The sequence below is a fragment of the Protopterus annectens genome, chromosome 2.part1 (assembly GCF_019279795.1).
Source record: "Protopterus annectens isolate FY-2018-M chromosome 2.part1, PAN1.0, whole genome shotgun sequence".
In the NCBI taxonomy this organism is placed as follows: domain Eukaryota; kingdom Metazoa; phylum Chordata; order Ceratodontiformes; family Protopteridae; genus Protopterus; species Protopterus annectens.
Genome location: NC_056729.1, coordinates 1,702,366,738 through 1,702,388,151, shown reverse-complemented (window position 1 = coordinate 1,702,388,151; position 21,414 = coordinate 1,702,366,738). Strand labels below are relative to the sequence as shown.

The following is a 21,414-nucleotide window of genomic DNA, read 5'->3' as shown; positions in this document are numbered from 1 at the left end:
AAAAGTTTACAATGAAAAAAGATCCCTACACATAACTACATCCATTTTGCTGGATAAAGGGCCATATTCATGAAAGCATACACTAAGTATACATGATCTGTGCATTGAAAAGCATCCCTACAACATTTTTTGTGCTGTGTATTCACTCAGACAGATTATGTTAAGTGTACACATAGACTACACTTTGTGGTAGCTTTTATGAATCCCCCCTCAATATTTAAGGCTACAAGAAAATTTGTAGGATCATTTCAAGTTACTAGGCTATTGACCCTGAGGCTATTATAAGGCTAGCCAAGAATTTAGATGATGTTTAAAACAAGTCAGCACCAGATGCCCCTGTCCAGCAGGGACACAGGTGGAATCCCAGGGATATATCTTCTGTTTCCCATCCAGTTATCCAGGTTGCGCTTTAAAAGGGGTAAAGAGGTACTTTGTTTGACGTCGAGAGGGAGTCTATTCCACAGATGGGGGAAGTCTCTGGGATACAAATCTTTCCTGCCAACAAGTCCTATTGATGCAACAGACCAGGTTGAGGCCGCGTGAGTGGGTTACTCGAGTGGAGCTTGACTTGCGGATATGCAGCAATACCATCAAAGCGGGGTCCACGATTGCCTTGTATGCCAGACAAGAGGTCACTTCTGAGAAGTCTCTATGAAACTGAGTAGAGGGATAGGGCTTTTAACCTATCTCTGTATGGTAGATTTTTGAGGCCCTGGATTCTCCTGGTGAGGAATCTATGTGGTCTCTCCAGCTACTGCATGTGCTTTGTGAGGTACATGCAGAATGGGGCATTGTACTCAATAATGGGCCTTATAAGGGAAGAATACAGCGATGTTGTGACCTCCTTGTCCCTGGATGAGATACCCTTACTTATGAGGTGGGCCATGTAGAAAGCTTTCCATACAATGGAAGCAACATGGTGATCAAAAGTCAGGTTGCTATCAATCTGGGTGCCCAAATCCCTCATGACTGATTGCATGCTTAGGACGTTGTTATTAATGTGATAATTTGTGGGGACGTCACTCTCCTAAAATTAGGAGGAAGAAGGTGGGAGTTATGCATGTATTATCTATTCACTCAGAAAAGTGTGCACTTAGTGTAGGCATTCCTGAATTTGGCTCAAAGTTTCTGAATTACACAAACAGTTATTCCTCACTATAAAATGTGTTCTGATATAGCACTTACACAGACTAAAATTACTTAGGCACAAGCTTGGGTATTTTCAGGCCTAAATTAACAGATGATGCAATGGGACTGATTTCAAAATAATTAAAAAGCCAACAATAGGTGTCTGTGTTAAGTCTTAAATGTAGTTTATTTCAATTTTGCTAATCACTTATGCCCAACAGAAGGATGAATATTTTCCAGGGTGAGTGACTATGCAGTACAAGGTAGTTAAGTAATTTGTTTCCAACAGAGCATTACTCAAGTGAAAGTTGAAAGGATTCAAACCCAGATCTCTAGATTCACAGTACATCTATGCTACAACCAAACTGTGTATTAAAATATGATTAGCCTTCAACATGCATCTTGTTATTTATTTGATTGATTTATTTGTGTTTGTTAACTGGGTTGGTGAACTACAATTTCCACTGACAATGCAGCCAAATACCCAAAGAGAATGGATGACTTTGAAATTTCTCCAATTTACAGTAAAAGGCCAGGGAAGGAAAGCTCCATCAAGACAATAATGTAACATGTATACATGTCCAAACAAAGGTGCAAAGGAGCAGAAAAATATTACACAAGTAGTACATTTCAGCATTTATAAGGAAACAAACTGTGGTAGCAGTGTGTTCTAAAGAATAATGCAGATGTTAAGACATTGTTTGATCAAGAGCATGCTATAATCACTGCAACTTATATGCAGTGAAAACAGGCAACAGCAAGGATGTCTGCCATAAATATGTGTAAGACAGAGTCAAACTAACACGGCAGTAACTTAAATGCAAAAAAATCTGAACTACGTAACATCTGACAAAGGCATTCACAACACTCCCAAAATCTGAGATATTTAATTGGAAGAACAGTACAAAGATTAAGTGCAGTACAGACAGCAGTAGAAGCGGGTATGGTACATACAGTAAGGCGATACGTGAAGAATGAGGCACTATTCATGCAGTCTGATGAGCTGAGGCAGGTACAGACTGCAAACTGTGTGGGTGGCAAGAGTGAAGTTGCAAAATGCAAATCACATGCTACGTGTTAATTTTAAATAAGTTAAACAAAAATAAGAACTAGTTTCCTTCTGTAATTCAGACAATAATGTGCTCAAATACAAAACAAGTGGTACTGTAACCCTGCTGAACTGTAGCAAAGTAAACTGCAGTTAGGGTTACGTGTGCATTTTGCACCACATTAAAACTTTCAAAAAATAATACACACACACACACACACACACACACACACACACACACACACACACAATCATTAACTTCTGTAATTGCCCAAAACAGATGGTACTCAAGAGCTACAACTTCTGTAAGACAAGCCTGTCCTACAACACTTAACCTTACGCTATCATGCTTTGACGTTGCCCACTGTTACTATACAAAAGATTAAAGGCTTGACACAACATTTCCTAATCTTAAGCGAAATACAAAAGGTAAAAGGTTTGACATGTCTTAAGCTTAAGTGAAAAAAAGTTCTCGGTGTGACTCAGCTTTTTTCTTCCTTTTTTTCTTTCCTACTTTTGCAATCTTTACACAACTTGCAATGACTGTACAGTCTTAACTAATCAGAACTTCACAGGGCTTGGTTTATCCAGTTTCCCCTCCATCATAGTTCCCTGTACACCCACAGCCATGACTGCACCTAGTTTAGTGTCTGAGGTTTCCAGTATTTAACTGTAGAACATGTTTTTCAACTTTTCGTGATTAAAATTAATATCACCGGCCTTTATAAATCATAGCAGAGAACTGCAAAGAGGAGAGCTTTCTTGTTTGCAGAAGCGATAGTCTTCAGTCCATGCAGTTGTTAATAATGAATATTTGTGCAAGCTTACATCTTTTGTTTAACAATGTATGTATATACTGTTAAATAGGGCTGACCTTATAAAGAAAATCCATAAATCTAGGAGGAATGTTGGTTATTCTGAGGGCAAAATTCATAGCACTATGCCTAAAAGATAGCAGTTTAGAGGCATGCTGTAGAAGATCTTATCTTAAGTAAACTAAACTATATTGTAAAATGAACTTGGAACCTATGATTTACAATTTAACATCTCACTGGTGCTAGGACTACCAATTCTATGATTTCACATACATTAACTTTCATGTACAGAGCTGACCCAGGCCACACCTGGTGAAGCCTAACAAGTCACAAATTAAAAAACTAGTACAAGACTGCTGGGTTATTACTAATTATATCAGAAAACAACAAATCAGGGAGCGCTGTCACCTCACAGTAAGACGCTGTCCGGTTCGATTCTCAGCTACAGCGTCTTCTGCGTGGAGACGTGTGAATGGGCGTACCTTCGTTGAAGGTTGTGTGTCAGGGCTGGTAACTCGGCACGTAAAAATCAACTACCAATCATTAGCAGACCAGAGGTCCGCTGTGGCGACCCCTAACCGGGAAAAGCCGAAAGACGCAAAAAAAGAAGCAATTAATTTACTCTATTACTATTCAATTACTCTATTAAGAGGTTTAAGAGTGCCACACAGAGAGACCTTCTAAAATATTCTCCAATAAGGCCCTTATGTATTCATCATCATTAACTAACAGAATGAACACAGGAAATGCATTCCTGCATTTTAAAATCAAAAGTTACTGCACTTATTTCTACAGGCACAACTACAAAATTAGCAACTTAATTACACCTCTTGACATTGCAGCCTTAAATTTTATGGCGTTTACTATTCAGTGCAGAGGTTTAAGGCTGTGAATTATGGTTCCTGTGGCACAGGGTTCAATTTCTTAACCCCCGATTTGCCTACTGTGTGACCTTGAGCAAGTCACTTAACTAGACAGTGCTTCTGGATTGCACCTGAAAAGGGGCTCTGTGGCCTGTAGGCCTACCTGCTTAACAAATTTAGTATTATTTAGTTTTTGCATTTTCCTACAAACATTCTCCCTAAGGATTAGTTATATCTTTAGAAGAGGGCTTTTTTATTTTGCATTTTTCTTATTTGCTGATGTCAAGAGGTCCTGCACTTCTTGGCTACTATGTGGAACACTGACATTAAAAACAGAAAACAGTTAACCAGCACCACTCTTTACAAAATGAACTACAAACACAATTGCAGGAATGTGTGCATGTGTGTATGCACCTCAACACACAGCAGTATGTGTGTATAGGGTTCCTATTAGAACCTCGAACGCTTGAAATGTTGAATGTCAAATGGTCGACACCATATGATCAACATTTCAAGTGTTCGAAGGTTAAGCATAACGGTGCCGTTCAGTGCAGAATGGGAGAATTTCCCTTTTCTGCACTGAAGTGCGATCTCGGAGTTGGTATATTTAAGTTGGTGTGTGTGGGGGGAGCAGGGGGGCTCGCCTGCACCATTACAGTAATTTTTTTTGTTTGTTTTTTATTATATATTCGAACTTGATCATATGTTGTCGAACATATGGGATTCGAAGTTTTGCAAGTTTGATTATATAATATAGACCCCTGTGTATACGTATATCATTGCACACAGCAATGCAGGTGCATGTCGGTGTGGGGCTGTGGGGTTCAAAGTACTGCACTATGCCCCTAATGCCCCTAGCAATCCTTGTAGAACAAGGATGCTGCAAGCTTATCTGTGATAACAAGCTTCCCATTCAGATTCCATCTATCCAATTTAAAAACTTGTGTTACAGTACAATTAAGATATTTCTGTTAACATAGGTGTTCAAAAATTCTAAGACTAGTATTCCATGTGTTCAAAAGATTTTTTTTTCTCAAAAGATGTACTAAAGCCTGCACATTAACAAAGTTATAATGCTTAACATCAGTCAGTGAACAGAGAGTACAGATATGAATTATTTACAAATGGCAATCCAAGGAAGGATTCTAGGAAAAGAGTAGAGCAGACATGTATCTATACTGTTGCAATAGAAAGTCACAGACTTGCATCTGTCTTGAGCAGGAAAGCTTTTAATAGACTGCTGCCATTGTGTAATGCATCCTGACTGTTCCATTCTGTGTGTCACGGCACACAGTAATACAGTGTGCAAGTACCTATTTTTTAACTGAGCGATAAAGCCTGGTCTTGGTGAATAAAGCGAAGACTTGAAGAACTGCCAAAATGCGTTTTAATCCACACGCAGATTTGTCTGTGAATTTCTGAATGGGTAGAAACAAATTTACACCAGGGTTATTCTCTTGCTTAGAAAACAAGTTACTAAACAAAAAATAAATCACTTTGTTCAAAATGCATGAATCTTTTCCAGAATCTGGCTGATCATTGTGCAAATCTGTGTTAGAGAGACCTCCCCATCAAATCTTACAGTTCTGACACTTTTAATTCAGGTCAAAGCTACAAAAATAAAGCTTGCCACTGAAAATGATGGTTCAAAAAGAGAAGTTACTTTTCCATTTATGAAATTCATATCCTGCAATGGAGAAGTGGCATGCTGTGAAGATTTGAGATGCAGCACCTCTTTCAATGAACTTTTCTCTAGAAGCTATAAAATGACGTGCAATTAAACTGTGCTTAAACAACAGTATACATTCAGAACAGGAAGGTTATAATACACAAATCTTGGAGAATTCGTTGATACAGAAGCTAGGATTACATCATACAGGAACTGTGGACATGGACTACTTGCACTTTTGCAAAGCATCTGGCATGGCACCACACACAAGTTAGCCAACAAATAAATACAAAACAGTATTCAGAAACTTATACGAACTATACTAGGCAATTGATCACAGGGACCATAAGAAGTCTACCCATATACACCTTTAAAGTAGACACACTTAACAGTTACTACCGCACTTTGAGTACTTAATAGTGCCCACCTTCCATATTAAGACGGGTTGTATCTGGTGTAAATTTGTGTATATCCACCCTCAGGCTGGGAATACATTGAGTTAGGAACCTATCCCTCTAGTAAATCCCGTTTCTTTGTGTAAAGTTAGGTCCCTAGTATGAGTATTTGTAGCTCCACAGGTTTTTCAAACAAATAGGAGGTCAAACAGGACTGGGCCTTTTATTGCTTGAAATGTGAGAAATGGGTCACCTTGGTGCAGTCAGTAGGCTGCTGAGTATAAGGAGGGTTGAGCAAATCATTGAGGATAGTTAAGAAATTTAAGGCCTTTCATGTTTTGGTTAAAAATTGTTGGAGTCTTTCCAGTTAAGCCATATGTTTAGATTTGTACATAACAAAGGGGGCACTGCAGTCAATGATGTGCCGATAAGGAAAAAATAAAGTGGTAAGATGACTTCTTTATTTCTTGAAGTTATTCCCTTGGAAATTAACTGAGCCAAAAAGAAGTTTCTGACTATGATGGAAACACAATGACTGAATGAGAGAGAGAGAGAGCTGCCCACATAAGTACCTGGTCTCTTTTGACCGAATCCGTTTCAAGAAGAGTACCACTTAGAATGTATGAGATGGGAACAACGTTTTTGCCAAACGTTATTATGTTGCACTTTTTTGCATTTAGATTGAGACAATTTTGGCTACTTTTAAGGCTGGTCTTGATGGATGGATGAGTAGACACATTTACCCCATGATTATTATTGTATGGTCATGTTCGATTTGGGAGGTAAGCATTATTAAATGTGTTGACTTAAAGATGTATATGGCTCAGCATCTTCTCTTCGCTTTGGTCACTTGTCTAGTATTGTTCCTGTATCCCTAGGCTAGTAGCATATGCAAAACAGTGGCTCAAACAGGAATGCGGGAAAGCATGTCAAAAACTCAAAAACCTAAGAAGTACATCAAGAAAGGGTGAAGAGTGGTTGGTGCTTAAAATTTCTACTTCACACCTTCAAGGTCAGAAGTTCAAACCTCCTCTCTCGACCCAGTCCATGTGGGGTTTGTATGTTTTTCCCAATATTTCACTATATTTTCTACTGTACATTAATCTCGCTCTCCTATTTCCCAAAATAAGCTTTTTAATTCAGTTGCTCACATATACCCTTGAAATTCTGGCTGAAAAGGGTCTATGAAGTACCTGCTTAATACACTAAGAAATAAAATCAAAGAAACACTTTTTTTTTAGACATGTACATGCTCCACATGAGAATTAATGGATCCAAAATAAATAAATGTTATATAATTACCACAGCAACAGAGGTGCAAGAAGGGTCACATTCAGTAACCAGCAGAACTGATGAAGCGAGCATTAGAGTCACTCACCTAGTAAAACTTTGTAGGCTACCAGCTACACTCCTTTCCCATAATGCACCATTTATTTGCATCTCTCTTTATTTCAATTCAGAAGCTTAAAACACGAGAAAGAAGCAAAGGAGAAGGGAAGGAAGTGGAGTGGATATTTCATGATGGAGAATGCAGGGTGGGGATGTTACCAAAGATGGACCTCCTTCTTACTGATCTAGCCTTATGATTAAGCACATACTTTTCATATCTGACTAAAGGAAGTCTGTCTTTGAAAACTAACATAATGAAGTGTCTAATTAACCACACTTAGGTGGCCACTTTCATGGGAACATAGCCCAGATGACTGTGGCCAAAAAAGAAATGGACCTGAATATTATGCCTAGTTTCTAGAGCCTTATTAACGACCAAGCTGTTGTAACACAAATGCAATGCAGTGTTACAGAAAAAAGCTGTTGAAGTAGCCGCTGTTCCAGCGCACACAACATTTTGGAAGAAGGATAAGAAAAGACTCTGTCAAATGCAGAACTGTAGCTAACTCATCTGGCACCATGAAAAGTTCCCTAGACTGGCACAACTCTCAACCCAAAGTTGAGTACCAAAAACAAATTTAACAAGTATTTTCCTAGGTACCACACTAATTGATCTTCCACTGAAAACGTGAATGCAGTGTCGGCATATATTTATGAAACCACAGAACCCTCACAGCTTCAGAAATGAATGCTGGTATTGCACCCACACCCCATCAGCACCTGCCTATCATTCATTCCCCTTAACAACATGCACCATGGAGAGCCACTCTCCTTCATCCCATCCTAGTTATGGTGCTGGCAAAATACAAGGCAAATGGCTACCATCTGTGAAGAGTTAGCTTGGTAAAATTCTTGGCCAGTTTAGCTTTTTGCAAAAGAGACAGTTGTTCATTTTTCTGTAATGATCTAATTCTGCCCATATAAAATTTGATCTGTCTGAAGACATCTGTGTAATGGAGGAGATAATCTACTTTCAGCAGACTCTTGGAAAATATAAAAAGGTTTACAGACTGTTTCAGATTAGATTTTAAGAAACAACCCTTTCTTGTAGAGAACCAAACAAGGACATGTAACAGAAAGTGTTTTTAATTCTGATATTCTCTTAGCAGAAGTAAGCAGAGAAGGACTTCAAATTACATGAAGCTGCTAGTTTAAATGGGGGGCATAACCTTTGCGCCTAGTGGGGTCTCTAATAAAAGTATGAAGAAATACTACTTTAGAGAAGGGCCTCATATGCCTTGTGAGGAGCTAGGAAGTCTATTTGGTGAAACTGGTTAGCACACGCAGCTGAAAAGATTGGTGGTTTAAAACAAAACATCTCATTTGGAACAGTAGAAAACAAAAAGTAGCAGGACACTGCTGTAAACCAAGAACATTTAATAAAAAACTGCCTTTAAAACAATCCTTAAAATGCAATGTAAGCGCTTTCAGGTTACACCCTTCATCAGACATCACACAGTTAAACAGACTACAAATTTAAATTATGCAGCATCCAATAAAATTCAATGAAAAACCCGCCTATTCAGAAGGGTGGGCTTTACTGGTATGACATCATTGAGCCCAGGTGGTTTATGGGCCATGAGTTCTATTATCCATCTCGTATCAGCTAATGCTGTATGTAGTTTTATGTCCCCCCCCCCCTTATACTCAATCTGATGTTGGTGATGACTCTAAATGAAAAACTATGTGTGGGGTGTTGTCGGGCATGTTTAAATAGGGCATTATTTTCATCACCATTCCTGATACTGCTTAGGTGTTGCAAAATTCTAACTTTGAGCATGTTATTTGTCATCCCTACATAAAAAAACATGCAAAACAAATAACATGCTCAAAGTTAGAATTTTGCAACACCTAAGCAGTATCAGGAATGGTGATGAAAATAATGCCCTATTTAAACATGTCCGACAACACCCCACACATAGTTTTTCATTTAGAGTCATCACCAACATCAGATTGAGTATAAGGGGGGGGGGGGACATAAAACTACATACAGCATTAGCTGAAACGAGATGGATAATAGAACTCATGGCCCATAAACCACCTGGGCTCAATGATGTCATACCAGTAAAGCCCACCCTTCTGAATAGGCGGGTTTTTCATTGAATTTTATTGGATGCTGCATAATTTAAATTTGTAGTCTGTTTAACTGTGTGATGTCTGATGAAGGGTGTAACCCGAAAGCGCTTGCATTGCATTTTAAGGATTGTTTTAAAGGCAGTTTTTTATTAAATATTCTTGGTTTACAGCAGTGTCCTGCTACTTTTTGTTTTCTACTTTGGACTTTTGCTTAAGGACACAGGACTTTGGCAGGCGTGAGGTATTTGTGTTGTTCATTCTCATTTGGAACAGTGTTAGACTGAAGATTTAAATGTCTCTGTTTCAATACCAGGTTTAAGCACGGCAGAGTTTTTTTTTTTTGGCAGCTAGCACAAAAGATTAATGCAATGAGTTATTAAAGAAACTCCTGTAATCGAGAGTTTTTAGTCCCTCAGCCTCCATTTGATTACTGTGTGACTCTATGGAAGTTGTTTAACCAGACAGTATTCTGCAGCAACTGGGAAACTGGTCTAAGCTCCTCAGTGGCCTCCTGCATGGCATGCCCAGTAACCTATAAACCTATGGAAGGCTGATTCCTGTTTCAAATGGAAGTTGAAAATGGCCATCATGTGAACTCTGCTGCAGGGATAATTCAATAAATATAATTCAAAGGATAAATCAAAAATTTCTGGTAAATAATGGTTAACTCTGTTGGTGTAGGGGGTAAATACCCTAACTACAACCCAGGCAACCCAAGTTCAAGTAGCAGCTCAGGTGCCCGAGTTGGTGGGGGAAGGGGTGATATGGCACTTCTTGCATGAAGTGTTTTTCTTACTTTCAGTTTGTTTTCTCAACTGAGTTTTTATGAAGTGTTTAGACTTTCTGAACTGCTTTCGAAAAGGCTCTACATCTCAAGACTCAGCTGGCCTCTCTGAAAGCAGAAAATAAATAAGCCTGCATATGACAGTATGACAGAGTAAAATTGGAAACTGGGAAAATGGTTTCAATGTTGGAAATAGAATCAACAAAAATTATGATGTTGTATAAATCACTAATATTGATGGGGATGATGTCATAATGAACGTCACTGAACAGACAAATGCTAGAAGACTTAGGATCTGAAAAGATGGTACTGGACTGAGCAATGATGGCTGAACTGCTACTACCAAGGGAAAGAGTACTACACAGACCAATGTCAAAGTGACCAGCAATGGAAATTAAGTCATTGGTGCCACTACATTAAATGTTGTGACCACTGCCTGATAGAATCAAAAAAGAGAATGTACCAGCACTGAAGGTAAGTGTGCTTACAGTCATATCGCTGATGCTGGCTGCAGTAATGAGGAAGGTGTGCTTACAGTCATATCGCTGATGCTGGCTGCAGTAATGAGGAAGGTGTGCTTACAGTCATATCGCTGATGCTGGCTGCAGTAATGAGGAAGGTGTGCTTACAGTCACATAGCTGATGCTGGCTGCAGTAATGAGGAAGGTGTGCTTACAGTCATACTGCTGATGCTGGCTGCAGTAATGAGGAAGGTGTGCTTACAGTCATATTGCTGATGCTGGCTGCAGTAATGAGGAAGGTGTGCTTACAGTCATACTGCTGATGCTGGCTGCAGTAATGAGGAAGGTGTGCTTACAGTCATATAGCTGATGATGGCTGCAGTAATGAGGAAGGTGTGCTTACAGTCATATAGCTGATGCTGGCTGCAGTAATGAGAAAGGTGTGCTTACAGTCATATCGCTGATGCTGGCTGCAGTAATGAGGAAGGTGTGCTTACAGTCATACTGCTGATGCTGGCTGCAGTAATGAGGAAGGTGTGCTTACAGTCATACTGATGATGCTGGCTGCAGTAATGAGGATGGTGCGCTTACAGTCATATTGAGTGAGGAAGGTGTGCTTACACTCATATTGCTGATGCTGGCTGCAGTAATGAGGAAGGTGTGCTTACACTCATATCGCTGATGCTGGCTGCAGTAATGAGGAAGGTGTGCTTACACTCATATCGCTGATGCTGGCTGCAGTAATGAGGAAGGTGTGCTTGCAGTCATATCGCCGATGCTGGCTGCAGTAATGAGGAAGGTGTGCTTACAGTCATATCGCCGATGCTGGCTGCAGTAATGAAGAAGGTGTGCTTACAGTCATATTGCTGTTGCTGGCTACAGTAATGAGGAATGTGTGCTTACAGTCATACTGCTGATGCTGACTGCAGTAATGAGGAAGGTGTGCTTACAGTCATATTGCTGATGCTGGCTGCAGTAATGAGGAAGGTGTGCTTATAGTTATATTGCTGATGCTGGCTGCAGTAATGAGGAAGGTGTGCTTACACTCATATCGCTGATGCTGGCTGCAGTAATGAGGAAGGTGTGCTTACAGTCATATCGCTGATGCTGGCTGCAGTAATGAGGAAGGTGTGCTTACAGTCATATTACTGATGCTGACTGCAGTAATGAAGAAGGTGTGCTTACAGTCATATCGCTGATGCTGGCTGCAGTAATGAGGAAGGTGTGCTTACAGTCATACTGTTGATGCTGGTTGCAGTAATGAGGAAGGTGTGCTTGCAGTCATACTGCTGATGCTGGCCGCATTAATAAGGTAGGTGTGCTTACAGTCATATTGCTGATGCTGGCTGCAGTAATGAAGAAGGTGTGCTTACAGTCATATCGCTGATGCTGGCTGCAGTAATGAGGAAGGTGTGCTTACAGTCATACTGCTGATGCTGACTGCAGTAATGAGGAAGGTGTGCTTACAGTCATACTGCTGATGCTGGCTGCAGTAATAAGGAAGGTGTGCTTACAGTCATATTGCTGATGCTGGCTGCAGTAATAAGGAAGGTGTGCTTACAGTCATATTGCTGATGCTGGCTGCAGTAATAAGGAAGGTGTGCTTACAGTCATACTGCTGATGCTGGCTGCAGTAATGAGGAAGGTGTGCTTACAGTTATATTGCTGATGCTGGCTGCAGTAATGAGGAAGGTGTGCTTACACTCATATCACTGATGCTGGCTGCAGTAATGAGGAAGGTGTGCTTACAGTCATATCGCTGATGCTGGCTGCAGTAATGTCTGAAAATGTGGCACTGGAAGCCTTGCCACCTAGGACGGGAATGACAGAGTGATGAGGATGAAGCCAAAGAAGCCCTAAAAGGGAAACTTAGTGATGACACGTGGCACTCTAGAATCACGGACACAGGAGTTGATGTTCTAATTTTTCTAGTATAAAAATGCCTTAATGCCATAGCCAACAAATCTTATTTAATGTGCTACAAAGGTATGGGACTCCTGCACCGAAACAGGACATGCAGGTTTTCAGGATAAAGGAGTCTGCACTTCTTGACAATGCAGATTTGGCTGTTTTAACACCATAATGATCAAAAGTTTAAAAGATTCATTTTTAGTCTCTCCAGAGTCCTTTATCAAACAGTTTTATGAAAAGGATGCCCTGGCATGGTTGCAAAGGGTCCTTGCATCAATTCACCAACCCAGTCATCAGACAGTAAATAAATAAATACATAGAAAAAGGATCAGCCACCATTTTCCACAGGGAAAACCTATGAGAAAGAATAATATTTAGGAGCTCCTCACATATAACTCAGTAGGTTTACTTTTCTTTCTTGGGTTTAGCTATTAAACCTGATGAAGTAGGGAAGCCTGTGAAGATGAAAAATGCTCCAAATCAGCTAACTAGAAGGTAAACAAACTTCATGCACTACATAGCACCAGTGTTCGGCCATGGTGTTAAAAGCTTTTACACTTGAAACACCCCAAGGGTGCCATGTTGAATTCCTAGGCTGTAAACATATTTGAGGTGCCTGTTGGCAGGAAGAAGAAACATGCCACAGGTACATCACCTAAATAGTAGTATGAACATCACTAGAGGGAAAAAAAAAAAAAACTATGGACCCAGTCCAGCATTTTGATATTAAAAGAATACATTTTATCCTGCATAAGTAAAGAAAAAGGGCAAGACACTCATATGTCAGGAGAGAATTTAGAGAAAAGGAGGAAAAAACAACTAGTGCACTAACGCTCGTGAAACAAATCAAAAAATCGACTTTCGTAACTAAAAGCCTGGTGACATTTTAATTTTTTTGACATCGAATAGCTTTCCTTTTTTTCTTTTTTCTCCTAGGTACTCCCCCACAAAACTGCCATATATTGAGCCCCTTCCTGCTGGACCCAGGCCCATTTATTTTCTAGATACGAGGACTAACACTCAGATCCTCTAAGACAAGATTTGTCTTAGAGGATGTGCCATCATCCAGGAAAACAGTGAGTCTGGTGCTCAAGGCCATCTTGACCAATAAGAGTTATTTTTGTACGACGTTCCTAATCCTTAGCCCTGGGGGAGGACAATGGCACCTTCATCACCACATGAAAGTAAAGTCATGTATGCACTTACCATAATGGTAGACGTCATTCTCTTCACTGTTGCAGTATTTCTTATAATTGGGATCCCCTGCCAAGAGTGGCCCAATGTCCAGTCAGTATACCAAAGCCTTTAAGTTGCTTAAGGTACACCATACATCAGACATATGTTCCCTGCGTATAGCGTAGGGCACAAAGGTGATGTCAAGACATACTATCCTCAGAACTGAGAGCCCCGGTAGGAACGCCAGTCCAAGGAGCAGAGAGGCAACAAGTACATCCAGAACAGAAAAGAACAAGGGGGAGGAGGGAGGGAGCGAATACTGCAAAAGTGAAGAGAAGGACATCTACCTTTATGGTAAGTTCTTATGCAACTGTATTATGTCCTTTCATTTCATTATTGCAGTATTCTTTACAATAGGAAGAGTGCAAAAACTCAGGAAGAAGAGAGTGGGGAGGAGAAAGGACCAGCAGAGCTCTCTAGGAACCCATGAAGAATGGCCCTAAAGCCAGGTCTAGCTCTGGATATCGCATCCAACTTGTAGTGCTTGGCAAAGGTATGCAATGAAGTCCAGGTAGCTGCCTCAAGAATACAGTTAGTATCCAAACCCTTGCAAAAAGCACCAGGAGAACCCACAGACCTAGTAGAATGAGCCTTAACAGAAGAAGAAGAAGAAGAAGCAGCAGCAGTGCTCTTGCCATGAATGGAATAACAAAAAGAAATGGCTGTAGAAATCCAAGAAGAAATAGTTTGCTTGGAAACAGCCAATCCTAAGGAACCAGGATGAAAGGAAACAAAGAGCTGATCAGATTTACAAAATGTCTTAGTCTTTTACAAATAAAATCTGAGTTGTTTATGCACACCCAAAGTGTGCATCACCTTCTCACTATTAGATTGGGGAGAAGGGTAAATGAATAGAATGATTACGAGACAACTCATTTTGGGCAAAAATGAAGAATTAGTACAAAGGAACATACTGTCCTTATGGAACACGAAAAAGGGAGGACACTCCATAAGGGCTTGAAGCTCAGACACTCATCTGGCAGAAGTAAGGGCTAACAAAGGTACAGTCTTCCAGGAACAATGCTGTAAAGAAGCTGAAGCCGCAGGTTCAAACTGAGCCTGTGTCAATTTTTCCAAAACAAAATTACAATCCCAGGGAGGAGGGACAGGCTTCCTGGAAGACCCAGTATAAAGGACACCTTTAAAAAACTGTTTAGCCACAAAACTAGAATCTAAAGGAGGGGATAAAGGCAGACAAGCAGAAATAGCTGATAAGTGGGCCTTAACAGAAGAATAAGCCAACCCAGCATTGAGCAGTTCACCCAGATAAGATAGAACCAAAGGAACATCCACAGAAAGTGGATCCAGGTTACTAGAAAGACAACAAAACAGAAAACCTCTTCCATTTGGATAAGTAGGATTTCCTAGCTGTGGGCTTCCTGGCCTCCTGCAGGACCCTAAGTATGTCCTCAGAAAACAAGGTGCATGTATGGAATCAAATTCCTGTCACACACAGTGTCAGCTGAAGAGTGGACAGGTGGGGATGGATGAGCATGTATGGAATCAAACTCTTATCACCCACAGTGTCAGCTGTAGAGTGGACAGGTGGGGATGGACAAGAGATCCCTTGTCTTGTGTGAGTAGGTCCACCAAGTGAGGTAACTTGTGATGATTGCCTTTGGCTAAATGCAGAAGAAGAGGGAACCAATGCTGTCTGGGTCAAAAGGGAGTCACCAACAAGATTTTGGGAGCATCCTGCTGTATTTTAAACAGGACTTTTTGAGTGAGAGGAAGGGCAGGGAATACATAAAGAAACATCCCTGTACAGGAACAAGAAATGGTGTCCACCTTCCACAGCAGAGGACCTAGGACTCTGGCAAAAAAAGAGGAAGTTGTCTGTTCAGAGAGGAGGAAAAATTATCCACTTGAGGAATACCCCACTGGTGGACAATGTCCAGAAACACATCCTTGTAGAGCATCCACTCGTAGATTGTGTTATGGACCTGCTCAAAGAGTTTGTCACAATGTTCTGACCTGAGGGAATGAAAACTGCTTGAAGTGTCACACCATACTGGATAGCTAGTTCCTACACCAGAAGTGCCAACTGACACAGGAGATAAAATCTCATCCCCCCCTTTCTTGTAGACACAACACATCACTGTGGTACTGTCTGTAAACACCTTGAGAGGGCCTGGGGAGAATAGAGGGTGAAATGCTTGAACAGCCAGCAAAAAAGCTCTCATCTCTTTGACACTGATGTGGTCTTTCCTTTGTTGAGGTGACCAAGGACCCTGCACCTTTAGAGAGTCAAAGGATACTCCCCATCCCACGTCTAAAGCATCTGTGAACAGCTTGTGAGAGGGAAGAGGGGGTTGAAAAGGCAGCCCTGGATTTAGAGACAGCTGCCGAATCCCCCACTGAAATTCCAGCCTGAACCATGGAAGAAGAGGAACTAAGAAGTCCAGGGGATGAGAATGCTAAAGCCAAACTGACTTTAGAAACCACTGAAGTTTTGTCATGTGGAGTTTGGCAAAAGGGAACATAGGAATAGTGGAGACCATAAAACCCAAAGTTCACAGAAACTCCCTCGCTGTGATTAAGGCCAGAGGAAGAAGGGAATAAAACAAAGAAATAAGAGTCAAGGCATTGGGAGGAGGGAGGGATACCAGCACTGGAATAGTCTAGATCCTGCACCCCAGAAATACATGATCCTGTGAAGGAGTCAGAAAAGACTTTCGGAAATTTATAGTGAAACCCAGGCTTTGCAAGAGAGAGAAATGGCAAAGTGAAGATGCTACAGAAGAATCTATGGAGGATCCCTGAAAAAAAAGAGATGATTAAGTAGGGAAAGACTTTTATCCCCCTTAGCCTGCAAAAAGCAATCACAAGAGCGAGGCATTTGGTGAATACCCTTGTGGCAGTATAAAGGGCAAAGCAGAGAACTGAAAATGCCAGGAAGAAACAGAGAAATGTAAACATTTCCTGAAAATGGGTTGAATAGGGATATGAAGATAAGCATCCTTGAGGTCCAGAGACAGTAGAAAAGCCAGAGGAAGCAGCAGAGGAAATAAAAGTCTAAAGGGACAACATCTGAAAGGAATGAACCTTCAGAAATGTGTTTAGGTAAGAGAGATCTAGAATGGGTCTCCAAGTGCCTTCTTTCCTGGGGATCAAGAACATTCTAGAGTAAACCCACTTCCTCTTTGACAAACTGGAACTTCCTGAATAGCCCCCCCCCCCCCAAGTCAAAATATCCTGAAGCACCCCAGGAAAAAATGTCAAGTCTTCCTGAGGGGGCTGAGGAATGCCCATGAAAGGGAGAAGAGATTTCCGGACCATGTAGTACCATAGGCAGATAATAGTCGGAACGCAGGAATCCTGAGTAATCTTTAACCAAACTGGAAGGGATAGGGAAAGACAAAAAGAAAGAGGTATGTGGCTGAGAATAACAGGATAGTCAACAGCAGCTGGTTTGTCAGAAAAAGAAGATTTCTGTGTCGCAAGAGTATGTATAGCTTTAGCAGGAAGAGCTCCTTTTCCACCCTTTTTATCCTTGGGGAGGAGAGGGAGGCTGCCTCCGAACAAAGGTCCATTTATCATGGTAATTCCTTTGAAATGTAGGCACAGGAAAGTCAAAAACATGTTTTATTTCTTGTAAAGCCTGGCCCTTATCCTGAAGAGACAAACAAATCAGCAATAGCTGCACCAAATAAGTGTCCGTTATGGAGAGGAACATCCATCAACTTAGCCTTAATATCATCAGGCAACGGTTGAAGCCGAAGCCAGAAATATCTCCTTATCACAAAACCAAACGTAGCAGCTCTAGAAGAAACATCTGCTGCATCATAACTGCACTTAATGGAATGGTGAGCCAACTGAGAAGTTGTCGCTAACAGAGAGCAGAAGTCTTCCATCTAGAATCAGGAAAGTTAGAATCCCACTTAAAAAAATTCCCCAAAGGACATCTCCTCAAAAGGAGTGTCAGGACTAATGGACTCCTCTTCCTCAGAACCATAGTCTAAAGGAGAAGGAATCTGGAAGAATAAAGAAGGGATTCCTCATCTGAATCCACTTCCTCCTCAGAGGAATCCCCTAGACCTTTTAAGGGGTGTAGAGCACCAAGATGGAGCAAGAACAGAAACTCCTTGAGGAGGGTTCAAAGCCAAAAGGGCAATAAACAATCCTGAGTGAAATTCTGCCATTTAGTCTGAGTCTCCTTAGGAGCAGGAGAAACATGCTTTGTTTTGGTTTCTTTTTCAAAGGGAAGTCCGCCTTGAAAAACTTAAAAGGCTTAGACCCCAGAAGGCATTCTACAATCATAGTAGGAACTTCCTCCCTAACCAAAATATGAGGAACACCCCTAGGCCCCTCAGTAATAATCAGCCTTGGTTCCCCCTGAACATATGAAGAGGATGTCTGCAAGACCTCCAGGGAGGTGTGCGACATCAGATCCATGCCAGCCTCTGAAGCAGTAATAGTAGAGGAATCCAACAAAGTCGCTGGTCGATCTCTGGGCTTTCACTATCCCTGGGAGAGATGACCAGTGGAGGTGGTATAGGGGAAGAATTAGACCTAGATTTCTTGGCCACTTCTTCATGGATGGCTGACCCTCGGAACAGGAAGTTCCTTCCACAGTGTCTTTTCGCAAAGGCTTAATATATTGCTTCTCTAAATAGAGCCCTTTCTGGATAAGATGTACCCCACAAGCAACAAAACAAAAGGAAAAAAAGATAAGAGCAAAAACCCCAACAGGGCACCTACCTGAAAATGACTTGGAGAACTAGCAAGCAAAGTAGGTGTTCAGAGACCAATGATCAAAGATGGTGTTCGAACTGGCGGCAACGAAGTTCTCAGGATGGTACATCTGGATGTCACCTTTATGCCCTATGCTACATGTGGGGAGCATGTGTGTGATGTACGGTGTACCTTAAACAACCTAAAGGTTTTGGTATACTGGCCAGACATCGGGCCTCCCTTGGCAGGGGATCCCTATTGTAAGGAATACTACAACTGTGAAATGGAAGGACATCTACTTATGTCCCACTATCAATTGTTTTGTGAAAGGGAATGCCTGCATGTTGAAATAGTTTGGTAAAGCCATGAAAAATTACAATTATGTAGTGATCAAGTACAAGTGGAGACTGAACAGGCTGTTTTCAGCAAGAGGCTGAAATGCTTACTCACCTGATAAGACTGGGATGTTAAGAACACTTTGGAGGAGTTCTGTAATCTACTAGACTCTTTAAGAAGGGTAGTGGCAAAAGTAACTGGTGTTTTTTGGGTCCATGTAAGGATGTGAATAAATGGTCCTGCAACTGCAAGACAGTAGGAGTGGCCAAGAGCCTGCCAAAAGTGCAAGCTCTGGTTCCTGTTGACAGAGTGGTTAACATGCCATTTTAATTTTTCCTGGAAGATAGGAACAGTAACTCTGAATTAATAACTAGGGGGGGCTGGTCCCCATTTTCAAGGCAGGAGGGAGTTTCCACTTTCCATTGGAACTGCCTTCCAGTTTATAGCCTGCTACAGACCACCCTCCCAAACCCAGGAACCCCACTCGGCCTTCCTGAGAACACTGGAAAATATGAAGGTCTCGCCAAACACCATTATAATGGGTGACTTCAACTACCCAAACATAGACTGGGAGCATTACTCTAGCTCCAACACCCTAGCCCAAAGTTTCCTAGAATTTAAAAACTCAAATGCTATGGAACAACTTGTTACCACTCCCACAAGAGGGGAAAACATACTGGACCTGATCATCACCAACATGGGGACTCTATGCTCCAGACCAGAAGTGTATCCCTCACTGGTAAGATCAGACCATAAACTAATCTCACTGGATATTCACATCCCGACCCCACCCCCTGCCCAGAAAACCACAGTGAAAAACTTCTCTAAAGCAAATTTCACACTCCTCAAAACCAAGGTGGAATCCTTCAAAGCCCCTGGGCCTGTGGAAAATACGGCCCAGACCGCAGAATCCTTTATAAACGCATTCTATGAACACCTTCAGGAATGCATGGATCATGCGATCCCAAATAAAACCAAGACCCAATCCTCCAAAGGCAGACGTCCTGTCTGGTGGACCACAGCCATAAACAAACTATACAATAGAAGGAGGAAGCTACTAAATGATAGAGCAAAATCCCAAAAAGGGAAGGCATCACTGATCAGTATTAGCAAAAAACTACGGGCACTCATAAAATTGTCTAAGGCCAGCTTCAAGAGAAAAATTGCAAAGGACACTAAGGATAATCACAAGGCTTTCTTTAGTTATGTTAGGAACCTGGGTGGTAATTCCCAGATATGCTCAGAATTAGTCCAAAATGACAAAAAATACACTGAACCCACAGACATTACCAACATCCTAGCTGACAGGTTCAGCGCAAACTCTCCCCCCCTCCCCACCAAAAGGGCAAATATCTATCCCAGCAGAGTGCTGCCCCCCCGACATCTCAGATGCTCAGGTAAGAGCCGCCCTCTCCAAAGCAAAAAACACAGCATCAATGGGACCAGACGGTGTCCCAGGCTGCGTCCTACATGAACTCCAAGAAGAGCTAAACCCAAACATAAAACTACTGTTCAATCTCAGCCTTACTACAGGATATGTGCCCAAAGAGTGGCATACAGCAACAGTGGTCCCTCTCCATAAAGGTGGTGCCTCAACGGATCCTGGAAACTATCGCCCCATAAGCCTGACTAGCTTGGTCTGCAAAGCTATGGAAAGGATCATCATGGACCTCATAAATAAAGATATTGGGGACCTACAGACACTGGATCCTACCCAGTTCGGCTTTGTTAAGGGCAGATCCTGCCTCTTAAACCTGGTTGATTTCTTTAAGCTCACCAGCTTAAATATAAACCCCTATGTGACTAGATGGATTGCAAACTGGCTCAAGGACAAAACCCACATGGTTAGAATTGCTGGAGCCATGTCAGACTCCAAACCAGTTACAAGTGGTGTCCCACAAGGCTCAGTCCTGGGACCTCTCTTGTTCGGTATATATTTCTCGGAGGTACAGGCCAACACGAAGGACTGTGGCGGGCCAAGTTCGCAGATGACTGCAAACTGGGTGCCATAATCAACTCTCCAGCCGACACAAGCATCCTCCAAAAGGGCCTCATAGAAACAGACAACTGGTGCCAGAGCCATGGCCTCAAGCTAAATGCCAAAAAGTGTATAGTCATCCCCTTTGGCAAAAACAAAGTGCCCACAAATTGCCACATAGGTGGTAATCCATTAAGTACAGAAGAAGTAATTAGGGACCTGGGGACCCAAGTTGATAGCAATCTCTCATTTGACAACCACGTGGCCAAAGTGGTTAGAAAAACATTTTATATAGCCCACCTAATCATGAAGGGATTCACATCTAGATCAGGGCCTCTTTACTCATCCCTCATCAGGCCCATAATTGAGTACAATGCCCCTTTTGGGATGTACCTTACCAGACACCTGCAGCAACTGGAAAGACCCCAAAAGTACCTCACCAAGAGGATCAAAGGGCTCAAACAGATGCCATATGCTGCCCGGTTAAAGAAACTCCAGCTCTACTCAGTGGTATACTGCCTGTTCAGAGGCGATCTGTGCCTGACGTATAAAGCCATGTCCAACCCGGAATTAATGGACATGCTGCACCTCAGAAAATCCAAATCCCATCGAGCTACGCGCTCGAGAGACTTGAACCTCAGCACTGAAATA

General features: G+C 41.7%; 1 protein-coding gene across 1 annotated transcript in view; it reads right to left on the bottom strand.

Annotated features, from left to right (window-relative positions):
* Positions 1-21,414, bottom strand: part of PGD (phosphogluconate dehydrogenase) — a 282,202-nt gene that overhangs the window by 125,664 nt on the left and 135,124 nt on the right. The gene's annotated exons all lie outside the window — the stretch shown is intronic.